The sequence below is a fragment of the Lethenteron reissneri genome, chromosome 22, assembly GCF_015708825.2.
Source record: "Lethenteron reissneri isolate LAM-NWPU_2019-01 chromosome 22, ASM1570882v1, whole genome shotgun sequence".
Lineage (NCBI taxonomy): Eukaryota > Metazoa > Chordata > Hyperoartia > Petromyzontiformes > Petromyzontidae > Lethenteron > Lethenteron reissneri.
Genome location: NC_083800.1, coordinates 10,168,330 through 10,183,359, shown reverse-complemented (window position 1 = coordinate 10,183,359; position 15,030 = coordinate 10,168,330). Strand labels below are relative to the sequence as shown.

The 15,030-nt window shown below is 40.8% G+C and overlaps 1 protein-coding gene across 5 annotated transcripts in view; it reads left to right on the top strand.

Annotated features, from left to right (window-relative positions):
* LOC133345619 (heparan sulfate glucosamine 3-O-sulfotransferase 1-like) overlaps positions 1-15,030 on the top strand; it is a 293,665-nt gene that overhangs the window by 262,969 nt on the left and 15,666 nt on the right. The window contains exon 2 of one of the 5 annotated variants that reach the window (XM_061556546.1): positions 1,486-1,521. The exons of the other annotated variants lie outside the window; for them this stretch is intronic. The gene's annotated coding sequence lies outside the window, so the exon portion shown is untranslated. The remainder of the gene's footprint in view (positions 1-1,485; positions 1,522-15,030) is intronic. 5 annotated transcript variants of the gene reach the window in all.

Below are 15,030 nucleotides of genomic sequence, written 5' to 3'. Positions count from 1 at the left end.
AACTCTTTGTCTAGACAAATGCTTTTGTGCTGTCATCGATGGGAACTACACAACTACACAATACAAAACATAATTACAGTAGTCATTGGAAGGTGCATTATGTTAAGTGCCTATAAAATAGGATAAGCACTCTTAACTTGTCTCCGTTTAACACACCAATTACTACAACAACACTTTGACCTTCTATTAAGCAGACATTTTTTAAAATTCTAGATTTGAAGCTTCCGTGACTGCAAGGATTCATACTCTTAGGTTTTTTCGGGTAAAGTCAGGTAGGTAAAAAATGTTAAATTAAAAAAAGTCAAATAAAACAAATTAAAATGCCTACTTATTGGCACTGATTTTTAGAAAACAACCATCCCTCTAAGTCGTGCAAACTTGCATTTTCAGATATATTAATGTTCAGCCATTCATACATGCGTTATATGAAAAGTTGAGTGAATTTGTATATCTTCTATATACAGGCATTGGGTGTCATTTCTATACAATTTGTTGCACTTCCAACAAGGAGGGAGAGCACATGCTTCATTGTGACAAAAGGTTATAAAAAGTGTTAGGTGGTTCGATGGCCAGTGAGTGACGTTAGTGGGAATTATCTTGCGGGAGCAATTCCTCGATTTCAGTGTGGCATCATTATTGGACACGCAAAAGGTATGGTGACCTGATAAAAGGACCTCACCAAAGCCTGGCCACATTCGGTTAGACTGGATTAGATGTATTTAACAAAAAATAAAGCACATTTTAATAAATATAACAGCCACACCTTAATGCCCACAGGTAAATAGAGATTTTGCCCAAAACATAGTTCATTTAATGTGTTTCTCTTCAGGGCAGCGTAATTAATGAATGTGAGTTTTTGTTATTTGTGCTTGTGAGCTGCTGCCAACGCAGTCAGACACTTTTTAATAATTTATTCCATTAAATCTCACTGAATCTCAAGACCTTTGTAGGAGGGGTCTTGCTTGAGGTGGATAACCCACCCATATCAAGCAGGGAACAACTCAAGTTTCACACGTGATCCCAAGCAGATACTTACTTTCTGTACTGCCATCTACAGACACCATGGTGGAGGTCTCGCAGATGGCGGTTCCATCATTGCGTGACTCGCAACCCCTGACCTCCACTCATTGGATGTGTACCATGCCAGGCCATTACATTACAAGGTTAAATAATATTATTGTCAACTGCCAGAGTTTGTATATGGCCTTGTGCATAAGAATTTTCTTTTGGACGCACTTTGCTTGATATGCACGATTAGTCTTTGTTTGTGAAGGGCGGGTGAAGCCAGACAAAGTGTGTGCTGTGTGTGCATGCCAATGACACATACCACGTTGGCGATTTGTACTTAAAAGTGATTTGAATAGCGCTCGTTCATGGGCCGCCGTGGTGTGTGTGTGTGTGTGTGCACCAGCATTAGCAGATGTGCACATCTTTGCCGTGTACAGAGGTCGTTGTATAAGACGGCTTACTCGCGTCTGTTGGCAGGCCTGAGCCAGTTGGTGCAAAGTTCGCGTTCTTGAGGTGAGGATCGGTCTCTCTGCGGCACAACCAACTATCCGCTGACAACTATATGCGGGGTTGAGTTCCACCTTCACCTTTCACTGCCTACTATATACGTACGGCGATGATGACCGTTCATACAGCAATACCCTGATTTACGTCTTGCCCTCTTACGTCGTTTCGCAACTACGTCGCCACTTTGTTATCAACACCGCGACCCGATTTGCGTCGCCTCAACCCCACACTTACGTCGCTGGCAGCATCATGGTCCGTCCTTTCTCGTTTTCCATCGCCTCTCAGCCTTCGCCTCCAGCTACCCTGTACACCAGCTACTTTGCGTTGCGTATATATATTTACTGTATTATACCGTACACTATTGTATCTATGTACAGTATTTTGGTGATTTCGAACGAAAACATATTCAATTTACGTCGTTTCAATATTTACATTCCCAACGTAAACCGGGGTATTGCGGTACACTGAACTGGTGCATCCGTCTAAATGTTTTTAGTATTACTTTGCTCATGCACAGGGAGCCATACAGGCCACTCCCGTGATGTAGTCCACTGGCTATGAAAATAGAATGGGCATATTGATGGTAAACTGCATTTATCCGCAATGATTTATCTACACAAATGCAACCCATGCATTATCCAACAATTGACTCATCTTCGGCGGTTAGGCCTGTTTTTGTGAGCGAATCGCATGTTGCAGATATGGCCATGGAAAAATAAATGGCATTAATACAGTCTATGTACATTGTACATTATTAAAATAATGAGTTGTGGTGAGGAGAAACCTTTTCTCATCGCAGCTATATTTATGTCTGCTCGGTTCCTGTCATTAGGCAATTACACGTAAATTATACACTGTACGGCATTAGCATTTGGTAGCATCTAACTACACTTTGCTACGTCTGCAATGCCGGGCATATTGCATAACTTCTTTCATTTTAAAGTATCTGCGTGACATTAAACATTTAAAAGGCAACGTGACGCATCACCCCCGAATAGATATCGGTGTTATTATTGATTAAGTGTTCTTGAACCTTTGGGTAAAAAAAAAAATATACAGTAAAAATATTGTTCAGTTACGGTATGTTCTGACACGCGACAAATTGCTCTAGTTTCCACACTTTGATGTAAAATAAAAATAAATTGAGACATACGAGAGAATAAAGTTGTCAACTGAAAGCAGGAGCTTGGATGTACATTCTGCATCACGATGCAAATGGCTAATCAGCTCGCTGATACATTCTTTATAAATCTCTTTTAAGAAGTAGGCTTTCGCTGTATAAATCTGTCACGACATTTTTACTTTCAGTTTGGGTCTCAATATATTGTTCAAGTGCTTATTAAAGGATAGGCAAGTGAGAGGCATTAATCCTTCCATCATATTTCATTGCAGGCTGATATTGTTATACTTCATGTGATACATGAAGTTGTGATTGGATGTGCAACAGCCATGCTAAGTTTGGTTTCTGTGACACGCATTAATTATCAACCACATCAAGAATTCTCATTTTGGGGCACTCTTTCCTCCAGCTGACATTCAGCGGAGTGTAAAGGTGTACCATATTTCGATTTAAAGCTTTCGTGACTGCAGGGATTCATCTTCTTGGTTCTTTCGGTAAAGTCACGTAGAATGGAAATAATAAAATAATAAAAATAAAACATAATTAAATAATTCTCACGACGTTTCGGCCACAACGCGAGTCTGAAATTCAGTCTGAAATTCAGACTCTGTCTGAAGACAGACCTGTTCTCCACCTGGGGACGGCTGCTTGCGTTGTGGCTGAAACGTCGTGAGAATTATTTGATTATGTTTTATTATTTTATTATTTCCATTTTACGTGACTTTACCGAAAGAACCAAGAAGGTGTGCCATATGATACGATGCATAATCGTTTGGATAAAACAGAAAAGAGTTCCTTGTAAGCCCGAGTGCTGAGATTATGAAATGCTCAGAAGTCTTCAGTAATGGAAGATAATACTGATTGTGATGTTTTGAAAAGGGAAAAAAATCACTTCAGGACTAATTATCACTGTCTATTACAAAAAAATCCTGACCAGGCTGAAAGTAAATATTATTAGAATTCCATTAGATGTGCCAGCTCATAAGCAATGCCACTTCAGGCTATTTATTCACCACACGAAATAGCTTATAGATGCTGTGGGTTGAATTGTATGTGAAAGGAATACTAAAAATGGGATTCATTATTTACAACTTTCAACTGCAGTATTTAATTAAAAAAAGATGCTGCTGAAATAAAAACTGCATTTTAGATATAGGGTCAAGCATAGACAATGATCCCCTATATGAAAAGAGGCAATATAGTTTTTTTCTGGAATTGTTCATGGAAGTTAAATATTAAAGTTCATTTCCATACTCTGACATGCACGTCTCCATATGCAATGTGCAGAGGGAGCAATGTTGTATGTAATAAGGGTTAATAGCTGCTTGTTTGTGTGGGTGTACACTCATAGCCTTGTACCTCTGGGAGAATCTGGCACTTTAATTGAAGCCATTAATTCCACACACCAAACAAAAATATACAGAAGCCAAGCTTCGTGACCTTAAGTGTATGTTCAATAGACGTAAGGGGGAAGCAAAGCAAATAGCGTTTAGTAATGTATTTACACTGTAGCACTCAATAAATGCTTATTGTGGTCACGTGATTCTTCATACCGGTGGGTAATGGCTGCTTAGCAGCTGAGCTTTATGTTGCAGGCTGAAAATATAAACTGTTTCTCAAATGCAGTGATCCAGCCCAAGCCATGCAGATGTTTAACAAAAGAATGGCAACTCCTCTCTTTCACAGTCTCGAAAGGTTTATGTATCTGAATTTGATTGAAATTTCTGCGATGGGGTTTTTATATTTATATAAATGTAATCTGCAAAAACTACTTATTTTTCTGAATCGTCCTGCAACCACCCACAGTTTTAAACGTGTGTCATTTCAATGCTGGACACGTTTTGAGAATTTAAGAGAAACAAATCTTTACTGAATTGTGAACATTCTCGAATAACTTTAACAACGCTCTTAAGTTGACTCTATTCTGTGTGAAGTGTCCTGTTATATACCATTTGCTATTACTCGATTCCAGCTTGCTGGTATGCAATACAAAATCCTTACGATCATAATGTTGTATATTTGCACTGAAGACCAACATGTCAAATCACAAATGTCACGTATACAAGTTATCCGTTCCATTTTTTAAAAATATAACCCAGTATTTACTTTATATTGAATGGACGGTACACACTTTGTATAATGCGTTAAGAGGGAAATCGCATTACATTAGGAGTGGCGAAAATTTTAAATCATGAATGTACTTTGCTTTTATTCATGAAAAGCCTACATGATGTAACATGTAGGTTTGCACCTTAGTGAAATGCGAAAAATAATAATGATAAAAAGTTACATACATTTGGAACCGATTGGTGCAATGTTCTTATCTGTGTAACTTTTCTTATCAATTTATTTTGGAGGCCATAACTACTTTCCTGAATGTGGTAATGCGATGCACACTGTGGTTTTTGTCTGTCACGTGTGTTTGATTATTTATTATTTTTAATGGAAACAACCATTTCCATGGACGTTAAATGCATACTTTGTGATTGCACATCAAACATAATAAACTCATGCCTACAGATTTACCTACACTCCATCATATCGCATTGTCGCATACTGTATTGATCGTGATATGCTGAAAGTGCCGTAAATTTGACCTAACAATTGACACAAAAACGTGCTGAGATCCTTTTAAAATGCAATGTTATTGGAATAAGGTGGCATTAAACTGTAGTGTATATTATGATGAGGATCCTTTCCCATGTCTACTGACAATGAAACAAGTATAGTGCTGTATTAAAAACATGCTTAAAGTATACTTAAATTGCTCTGGTGTATGTCTAAAAGCCGCTATAATGTTTTGCTATTACAACCCAATCCACCTGTCCAATACACATATGCCATTATGTTGAATTCATACAATTGAGCCACCATGTGTTCGTGGAGGCAGCTTTCACTTTGAAATTGGTCCTTGCGGCATGCTCCACGGATGCAAGTGGATTTAAATATCTGCTTCATAACCGCGCACGTATTGAGTGCTTCGAAGCAGAGAATGCTGCTGCTCTCAGACTAAGACGTCTCTATGGCAAATGCTTATCATTACTTTTTAACAATGGTCTGTTTGCAATGCTTAAAATGAGCTCCTCTTCAGGGTGTCTATTTTTCAGCAACAATAAGACTGCAATGGCATTTTTTTTCCTCTTCCAAAGTAAATAATTAAATAGCCTAATACAAATTATTAATAAAAGCATGAAATTCGCAGGTGTTACTGGATGTATATTAGAATTATGTATTACACATGCTGTTTTTGGCTACTTGATGACTTGCTTTTCATTGCCAAAATATATCCTGCAGCAATTCTACATTCTGTTCTGTAATCGTTATTTAAGTTCGTAATGTATTACAGGTGGAGTTGTGGTCAGAGTACTTGACTTGTGGTCAGAATATTTGGAGTTCAAATCCAGTTTGATTGTTTTTTACTTATCCCATCATCTCTCTGGGTTGATAAAAATGAATACCACTTTGTGAAAAGTCATTGGATGTTCTGGTGGATGAATGGACTCTGCCTTAGAAATGTTGCATTTGTCTCAGGTCCATCAATGGAGATAGGTCATCACCTTATGCTCGCTTAAACAGACTCGAGTTCAGTGAAATCCTATTTAGTTTTCACTGCCAGTTAAGTCATGAACATATTGGATACATTCAATACGTACTTTGTTGAAATGTCCCACCACTAACCATCTATGTCATCTACAAATCAACAGGTACCTCCTATGTATATGTTGAACAATAAACTTGTGCTAAATAAGCAGTGGTTTCAGCCAACATTTTAACACTTCTCTGGCCAATAAAGGAGCAGTTTATCATCATTATAACCAATGTTTAAAGTCAATAAATGAACAATCGGATCAATTGAACTGCATGAACATTTTATTTGAAGTTGCCAATTTTAGTGAAAAAAAAATAAGGTCCTATTTCGACATGTTGAAGTTAAAGTTTGAGTCCAATAAAAACACCAATAAATATACTTTGAAACCACTCTTTAGCTTGACTCTTCAATTATGCTGTTCTAGCAAAGAAGATTCAACTTGCAAAGCTTACCCATAATAATTAAATGAGACGCATTACCGAGACAACAGTTTTCCCCACCCCAAGCCAAGAGGTTCAGTAGAAAAATGGTAAGCCCACTCGATCCATGAATTCCAAATAAAAACGTATCGACGTATGGGCGTCAATCACTTTCGTGGCACTGCTCAGTGGAGCAGTCCTATGAGTGTTACACAAAAAACCCCACAAGATCACCTATTCCGAGAGATGGAATTTTTCATGGCCTCTCATTTCAGCCCTGACAATGCACAAAGGCTGTGGGCTCTCTCCTAGAAGAAAGAAAGGATATTGACTCTAAAGCTATGCATCAACCAGCTCATCAGATACCCATCACGTTATAGTTACACTTACCCATCATGACCCATGTGTACGTGTTGTGCACACATCCACCAGGACCGGCAATAAAAAAAAAACTACATTTATTTCACAGATTAATAGTTTTATTGTCAAAATCATGCAACATTTTACTCAACCAATTGGTATTTTTGGATCAACGTATCCGAGCAGCGGTAATTTAAACAAGGCATATCAGATTATATCCGTCTTTTGGTAAAACCACGTAGATAGGTTGAACCTATCTACGTGACTTTACCGAAAGACCCAAAGAATATGAATTCCTGCAGTTACGAAAGCTTGAACACGAAGGCATATATCACACTGCGGTTTCACTTTCACCGAGCCATGTGGCCTGCTCAAAACACATTCCTGTGGTGGGAGCTGGTAGGGACGTTGGGTTGCTCGGTCAATGGCCAGGGTCAACGGCGGCGTGGTGTATTCCGCAAATATGTCCGACTGTGAGGGCGGGCACAAGCCGGCGTGAGTAGGTTAAACGTTGAGTTTTATAAGGGCACCACGGGGTGACCAGCCCCTCCCCACCCAGCCCCTCCCCACCCAGCCCCTCCCCACCCTCCCCACCCAGCCCCTCTCCACCCTCCCCTCTCCACCCAGCCCCACACCTCCCATTTTTGGATGCACGACGGACGGACGGACACAATCATCTCCTGTGGGCTGGTGTAACCAGGAGGCTCCTACCAGCAGGATGTTCTTGTTGCACCCAGTGTCCTGTGTGAGAGTGATAGATAGCCACTTACACTATAGCGCGACGTATTGTTCTGGATTGAACATGACTCGATAGTTCTGATGATGATGGTGATGAAACACACCTTCCCGGTTCATTCGTATTTATTATCCATATTCCACAGAGGCAATGACTTATTATTTTGAAACTTGGACCGGAAGCCTAGCTCAAATTGCCACTCTTGACCAGCTTCCCTTCAGACAGTCACGCTCCTTATCCCCTGCCGATAGGCATTTCTCCTCCTTCCCAATTCTTGCTGCCATTTAACTGTTGTTCTGAAAATCTATGGCGGCTTAACCCTTTCCCCTTCTGATGACATGTGCGTACGTCAACAGAACGGAACTGGAAGAAAAAAATTAAATAACTTCATCGGTACCGAGGCTCCCACAAGGCTATTCTGGAGGGCTTGTGGCATAGTTTGGCGCGAGCTATCATAGTGCGGTCGTGTCGCTACAGTTCTCTGCGGTGAATAAAATGCATTTTAAAAACAATGGCACTACGGCTCTCTGAATAAAATTAACACTGAACTGCTTGCGCGTTCCCAGATTCAGCGGTGAACGGAACCCACCCTGCAACTTGCAGACGTCTCGGAATGGGAAAGGGTTAATAGTGTTTGGGAAAGCCAATGCGATGCCGACTACTGCTTCATCACAGAAGTGGCCAACCAGGCATAATTAAAGACCTTTGGACCTCTGTATTTAGTGCCAGTCAACTACCTCGGCCCTGACGGAGACTCATTTGAGTTTACCCATCGGACTGTTCCAGTCCGCTGGGCACTCGCCAATCACTGCACTATGCCAATCATCGTACATCCCTTTCGCACGAGCCGGGGTCCAGCATCCCATCAGATTGGACAAGATTGCCGCTTTAGCCGCTCTGTGAAATATGTGATAAAGTTTAAGTTGCTCCCATGGCTCCCATGCTGTTCACGCGCATCGCACGGTCAAATAATTACATGGATTTTTCTGTCACTTTGTAACATTAAATCAAACCTGTCAGAATGTATCATTTTGCAAACTCATTTAATTGAGTATATTCCAGTGTTTACTCTTCAAAAGCAGAATGCTGTTTTTTTTTAACACACGAAGTATGGGCTGTTATTCTAGAGGAATTACGTAATTTATACCATAAAAATATTATGAAAAAAATATGACTGTGTGCACGTGATATGTGATTTCACAATGTTTTTTTTTTATTAAAATTAAAAAAAAATTATCTGGAAAAATACCTTCCCCAGCTGAACATACTAGCCATCAAGTAGAACATAATGTGCTGGTCAAGATAAAATATCAAACAATGAACCAAAGTGAAAGATGTTTAGACCGCACAGCATTGTGAGAAAAAAAAACTCCAATCCCTTCAGAGGCCAAAAATGGGCTTCAACACATGCACAGCAGCCTGATCGAGACACCACTCTTAAAGTGTGGCCTTACAAAGGTCACACTATTACCCTTTGACACTTAAGACTGTGCATGGAACAAGCTCTACAAATATCAGGTGACACTCACTCCTCCTAACGCAAAGTGACAATCGGCCTTAACCATGCGGCGAAGAGTAGAAACTCTGCGCTGCCTGCAGACTTGCCGCTAGATAAGAGGACGGCTGGTGAGGGAGCCCACCTCAATATGCCAAGGGTGGCTCGCGGCAAGGTCACAGACAAGGCGTCTGCAGATCTATGTCTCGGTTGCCAGGGAAGGCTGACACCGCCCTGGGCTTAAACCTTGATGAGGTGTGAAGTGTAGTTTTATCCCAGATGAAAACAGAGTAAGGGGTTCAATGATCATCAGTGCTTGAAACGCACTAATCCATCTCTGCGAGGTCAATGCCATGAAGACTCAGACCTTTCGCATCAATACATCTAAAGGACACCTGCTGATGGGATAAAATCAAAGGTGGCCAGTTGTAAAGCAACAACGCAACCTGATGCACAATCTCTCTTTTAGGTGCCACCCAGTCGCTGATTTATCGGCTTGGGCAGAGAAACAAAGTGCTTCGGCAGGACCGAGTTTCCGACCGGCATCTCCAGAGCATCGCCACATTTGCTGGAAGCAATGCGGCTCAGCGGACCAAATTAGTTTCTGGACAGATAATAAAACCTCTTCTTCCCAATGGGTATTGCATATGCTGTTTGAGAAGGTTCAGCTCAAGCGTGTTCAGTGATCCATCGAATCTGTGTTTCGTTTTTTCCCCTCCGCCTTGCGATTAGCGCGGTTTGGCTACGTGCAGTGTGAAAGAAGTTCGGCACACGTGCATGCATCTGCGGATGACACCAAATGCTGTTGCAGAGCCTTGAGTGTAACAGTTTAGTGCTCCTGCACTGATGCTCCTGGTGTAAGCCCATTGGTAGCCGTTACATTTACCTTGCAGAGCTAGAACATGTGTTGACATGGTGTATCCACAATTACCAGTAATTTAAGAGTATTAACTGTGGACTCTCTTGGAGGTCTCTGCATACCCATGTGGGACTATATAAGCAGCATTGCATTTTGTGTCTCCACAAAGAAAAGAAAAACATTTTAATTCACCAGTGTATCATCTTTCTCAATGAAATAATGATTTTAAGCTAGCAACCTCCGGACTGGTTTTGACCATTGAGGGTTTCAGTGGCAGTCAGGTTTATTTCATGAAAATGTTGATGTTGCGAAACGTTACAGGCTAGAGCACCTCAATTAACCATGAGCGACATTGTATACAAACTAATTACACGTTGCTGCGAAACACTCGCTAGAAGCATGTACTGTACTGTATTTAAGCAGAACTCCGGTTTCGCAAAGTTAATGCGTTTATGTTATGAGGTCACTGAACAGGAAATGTGGTCAAATCATCCACCTCGGAATGAAGTAGGCTTAACCAGTTGTGAACACATTTTTAAACTGCATTGCTTTTTGGTGGGGTACTAAAGTTTCTGGCAGAGCAATGATGGGAAATGTTTGGGATTAAATTAGAATTATGTAAGCATCAAATAAAGATGTACTTTCACAAATAGGTCCCGAGCCAGCAACTGATAGTCAAATCGAAATACAGCGCAGTCTAACGGGTTAATGTTTTTACAAAACCGAACCCTTGATGGATGTTAAGTAAAAACCAGTTGGTGTCGCTTACAGGTATTTTCGGAGATACGCCTCCACTGTTGCAGGCCATCTCGCAATTGCACCTCCTTTAACTGCAGATGCAGACCTCTCAAGCTGGGAGATGGATAATGAGCGAGTGGCCATCGCATGCAGTGAGACTGATGAGTGGCAGTGGTGGGCGTGCTGAGAGTGGACGGCCGGGGTGGGAATATTGTGCTGTGGTGTTGGCTCGTCTTGTTGGGAGAGGGAGGGAAGGCGGGGAGGGGGGGAATCAATTGTTTTTTTTTTTACGCAAGAAGTCCCGCCGATCTTCATGCATGAGACTTGGCAGTGTTGTCACGAGAGCTGCATACTGAATGTGTGTGGGACTACTTCAGAGGTCTGTAGATTCCATCGGCACAGCTTGGATGTATAGCCGGTAAAACATTTAAATGAACGTTTTTTTGTTGTCGTGATTATATGGACAAATAAGCGAAATCATCTTTAATCTGAATAATTGAACTTGCAAAACATGTGAATTCACGAAGTCGTGAGGAAAAAAAAACAATTATAGTTACTCAATTCTATTAAAGTGAAAACATTATGAGTATTATTGTTAAATAATTATTTTTATTACGTTTTTTGCAGGTCTGAGCGAAATACATGTCAGAGCGGGCAAGGGAAACCAACACAGCCCTACAAATGAATAATACATTTTACAACAAGGACAATTTCATTTGGCATAAATGCGTAAGATTATACTTGAATGGCTGCGCAAGGGACACACAATGGCTGTTTGCAGTAGAAGATGTCAAAAATGTTTATGAATGAGCCGTCCCACAAGGGTTTGTGGGCCGTGGCTGGGGAGGAAAGTTTTGCATCAGAGAGGCAGTTTTCAAAGTAGGAATTGAAAGAACATTTCTCGTCGCTTTTGTTACGTGGCTTCATTACTAGGTGTTGGCTATTCATAAGAACAATTCCTGCAGTGTTCCTGAGCTTCTGGTGTGTAGTTGTCATACCTAAGTATCATTTGAGTATTAATAGAGTCAAACTGAGTGTGCCATTGTTTGTTGCTCGGGTCTGAGGCTGGTGCTTTGGCCAGTCCACTGGGTGGTGTGATCTGAGGTTGTTGTTTTTTTGCTGCCTTGCCCAAGCTTGATAAATCGGCCTTATAAAACAAGTATTGCTAAATAATTAATCATGTGATTTATTTTATATAAATATTTGGTGACTTGCTTACCTTTTTCTCTATTTTGCTCTCATATCGTTTTTTGTGTAGCGTTTACTGTTGTAACTTGCTGACCCGTCCATACTGGACATGTGTGATAAAGAGCTCCATAGCTCATCGGATTCCTCCAGTCTAAGTAAAGATTCTGATTCTGAGGTTCATCTTAACTCTCCTCATTCTGCTGCCTCGTCCTCCTCCTGCAGCTTGGCTCGGGACTCAAGTGCACGGTGGTTTTCTTGTATTTCAATTCAAGGACACGCATGCGATTGTGTCCTGTTTTTAGAATTCGCATTGGAAATCGTATTTCGCACCTGTTTTACGTTGTTCTTTGTGCGTTGTTGGAGCACTTGTGAGTGGGTTGGTTTAGAGCGAATTGACTGCCTCTGATGACGGACGCTTGTGTTGCGCCTGAAACGTCGTGATTAGTTAATTTTATTTTATACCTACGTGACTTTACCGAAAGAACCAAAGAGTATGGATCCCTGCAGTCACGAAAACTGCAAATCTAGATTAAAACTTCAAATCTAGGTTGCCTCTGGTTCCTATTCAAGTTCAATGTTGACGTTCTTTGAAGCTGGGTTGGTCTGATTGTTGGGTATTCCTTCCACCTGTTGGTGGATTTTGGTATGACCCTGGATCCCAGCAACTGTATTTAACAGCCAGCATTTTGGCAAGACATTGCATGTGTTCAAAATGTAAAAAAAATTACTGCAGTGTTATTTGTTGACCACACGGCAGCCACATTTATTGATTTCAGACTTTTTGTAAAGTCTAATTCCTTGCGATAAACGTCTATCAGGTCTCTAACGTTCGTTCATCCTAAAGGGCCTATGATTGGGGTACTAATGCCTAATTGGTCATAATAATTTGGACTGAACATTAACTATTTATTTATTCAGCGAACGCTTTTACACGTAACTGTCGTACAGTTAGAGCACCAGATATGCATGAAAAATAAATGTTTGCCAATGTTATATATTGTGTGAGTGTACGTCAGCCCCCACATAGTCACAGAGCCATGTAACAGCCTCCTCCTCCAGCACATGCAGGGAAACCAGTCCACCCAGAATGCAGTGACGGACTTCACAGCTGGAGAAGGCACACACCATGATAAATCATGGGCAGTGCATTTGAGCTACACTTTAACCTTATGGCGGGACCCCGGGGTCCCGAATAAACGGAAGTCAAAATCGTAATTAATTTATTTTTGGCGACTCAGTCCCACCGCGCAGATCATTCTGTAGTCATGTCGTCCAAGTGCAGCAGCGAGGACGAATGCGTAGAACAGCTGAACCAGCGAATGCCCTCCATGCTCGGGTATGGGCTTGATCATAAGTCTCATCCAAAGCTGCTCAAACTGCTTACACGACTTAAGTTCTTTATTTGTCATCACGGTATGCATAATACGGTGAAACTGCTCTCTTTATCTTGATTTGAAGCTTTCGTGACTACAGGAATCCATACTCTTTGGTTCTTTCGGTAAAGTCACGTAGGTACAAAATAAATCACGACGTTTCGGGCGCAACACAAGTGTCTATCAGGTGGGAAAGCATGGTCTGGACGGTTTTGTTGTGCCCAAAACGTCGTGATTTATTTTATTTTATACCTACATGACTTTACCGAAAGAACCAAAGAGTATGCTCTCTTAATCTTCATTATTATTTGTGACGAAATTGATTTCTCTAAGACGAAGGTACTTTGCAAATCCACTGGCTATCAACAAAGAATCGTTCATGAAGCCATCCATATATACAGACACACACAATTTCAACGGAGAGAAAGGTTCTAGACTCGGCAATCACTGGAAAGATGTCATCAACCACTTTGGGTCATGACTTGACTTGTGTTTTCTTGTCAATCAACCTCCACCGTCAGCAGTGGGGTGTGTGGAGCGGGGTGCAGTCATTTCCTGGCGGCCTGCCGCTGCATTGGCATTGCCGCCCCACCAGTGCTGGTGGTGCTGCTGATGGCACTTGGGCTACGCACATCTTCAAACCTTTATCAACAGTTTGTCTTTAGAGGCTAACCCCTTTTCCTGATGACGACCGCTTGTGTTGCGATCGAAACGTAGTGATATTTTTATTCACTTTATTTTTATTTTTCCTATCTACGTGACTTTACTGAAAGAACCAAATAATATTATATTTTACGTGCTGTTTACAAAGTGTGTTCACAAATCCACACTGAGAAACACGATGATTGACAGAGGGGTGTAAATCATTTTTCTATAGTGTATTTAAATAGAGGTACTGCAGGTAAGTGGTTTTGAGTTTTAAAGGCATAGTTTAACAAGACAACACTTGCCACCATCTTTCAAACCCATTGGTGAAAAAGAGCAAAGTGGGGGCTTATGGGACCCCGGGGTCCCGCCATGAGGTTCACTTGCTACGCAACGTACGTGCAATTCGTTATGGTCCCGAGTCGTGAAACTAATTAAATGCCAGAGAAGTGAACCATGATATTCCTATAATGCCGAAAACCCCGATCCTTGCTCTATGAAGGGAAAATAAGCCGAGTAAAATTAAACTTGCAACCTTCCATTTGTAAGTCAATCGCTGTTATATGCACCCTCTACGCATAGTAGAAGTGTGCATATAACAGTGATTATATGCACAGTTATATCCAGCCGGGTGGTGAAACTGGAATGCTCAAGTAGATAAAAAAAAAACATGTTGCAATTTATTCAAAGTGCAGTTAGTAACTAATTACAATTAAATAAATAATCACACTATGATTATAATTACATGTGCGACATAGCATTTAAATTTAAACTTATTCCACCTCCATAATATGGTGCCATTTTTTTACTAGCCTTTTTCAATTATAACATATCATAGTTTTCAAATAGTATTTAGAAAGTCACGACAAACACGTTAGGATATTTCTCAAAGCAATGCACATCGTAGTTGTGTTTACAATTGTACATCCTGGATATTAATATAATTACATACAAAGCATGGGAAAGTTCAGTAAATTTTTTCTGGTACATATG